At 48.9% G+C, this 1,699-nt stretch overlaps 1 pseudogene; it reads left to right on the top strand.

Moving 5' to 3' along the window:
* The first annotated feature begins 213 nt into the window (after nt 1-213).
* On the top strand, nt 214-333 carry LOC112479439 (annotated as a pseudogene).
* The last annotated feature ends 1,366 nt before the right edge of the window (nt 334-1,699 follow it).

Raw genomic sequence — 1,699 nt, 5'->3', positions numbered from 1 at the left:
GCCAGTTTGTAGGATGCAGTTGGACCCCTTCCTCACACCATATACAAAAATTAAAATGGACCAACAACCGAAATACAAGCTGAAAGCATAAAACTTTTAGAAGAAAATGTAAATCTTCATACCTTTGGATTAGATGATGGTTTCTAAAGTGACATCAAAAGCACAAGCAACAAAAGAAAAAAGATGGGCTTCATTAAAATTAAAAATTTTGTAGTCTACGGCCACACCACCCTGAACAAGCCTGATTCCGGTGTGATCTCAGAAGCTAAGCAGGGTCGGGCCTGGTCAGTACTTGGATGGGAGACCACCTAGGAAGACCAGGTGCTGTAGGCGTAAAAAATAAATAAATAAAATAAGGGATTGTAAACTGACAAGGTCTTTGCAATCTGTGAGGTCGAATCTACCAAGTGTTGCCTTGCCTAAAAAAAACAAAAATTTTGTGTGCATCAAAAGACATCAAGAAAGTGAAAAATACAACTTACAAAGTAAAAGGAAATAAGGGCTTAGTCTCCAGAACACAGAACTCACGAAGCTCAACAGAGAGACCAACAATCCAACCAACATGCAGGCACGTACCTTCAGAGCGGACGGCCAGTAAGCACGTGAGAGGTGGGCAGTATCCTTGGTCACCGGGGAGGTGCAGACATCTCAGCGAGGGTCACTTCGCACGACTAGGATGGCTATCATTTTTTTTTAAACAACGTGAACGTGGGCAAGAATGTGGAGCTGGAACTTTCGCATATTGCTGCTGGGAACGTGAAACGGCAGCGGCTGCGGAAAACAGTCTGGCACTCAGAAAGGTAAACACAGGTCGCCACGCCACCCAGCCCTGCCGCGGCCAGGTGTTTACCTAATAGGCAGGAAACAGATGCTCCCGCAGGTGCTTGCACGTCTTTGTTCACAGTAGCCAAAAGGCGGAAATAATCGAACGGTCCATCGACTGATAAATGGATGAAGAACAGTGGTCTGCCTGTGCCATGGGGCATCGTTCCACCGTAAAAAAAGAGTGGGTTTCTGACGCACGCTGCGACATGGGCGAACTTTGAGGACATTGCGCCAGGGAAATGCGTCAGACACAAAAGGACACACATGATTCCACTTGTCCGAACTGTCTAGACTAGGAAGTCGTGGAGCCGGAAGCGGGTGGAAGGCCACCGGGGACTGGAGGGAGCGGTGTGGGGCCGCGCACTGGCACCGGGTTGCTGTCTGGGTGACAGTTTTGGAGATGGGAAGTGATGGGTACACAAGAACGTGAGTGCTCACCGCCTCCGAGGTATACACTGAACAGTGGTCGAAACGGCACATTTTATGTTGTTATGTTATCACAATGAAAACACTTTACCATTTTTTCTGTGTATTTTGGCTGCAGGCTTGGAGGCGGCTACTCCGTAGGAATAGGCACGACCTTGAGACAGCACAAGACGTAGGGCCTGCAGTCCTGCCTCGTGCTACTTTGGAGTAGAGGGGTCCGCCACACTCCGGCCACCCCAGAGGTCAAAGGAAATAGAAACCAGAGCCTCTGTATTATGCCATGGACAGTGTTACATAAAATTTCCTGGAGCCAGGACCAGAGAAAGGCTGCCAGCTCCACCCTTACATTAAGGGTGTTTTAAGAGAACTCTCGAGCTGTGTCTTTGCTGGCGGCGAGATGCCATGGATGCCCTCCAGACCCTCCAGCCCCCAGACTGTGTTTTGCAGC

The sequence above is a fragment of the Pteropus alecto genome, unplaced genomic scaffold (assembly GCF_000325575.1).
Source record: "Pteropus alecto unplaced genomic scaffold, ASM32557v1 scaffold214, whole genome shotgun sequence".
NCBI classification, from domain to species: Eukaryota; Metazoa; Chordata; class Mammalia; order Chiroptera; family Pteropodidae; genus Pteropus; species Pteropus alecto.
Note: the sequence above shows the minus strand (reverse complement) of the source record. Positions and strands in the feature narration are given on the sequence as shown.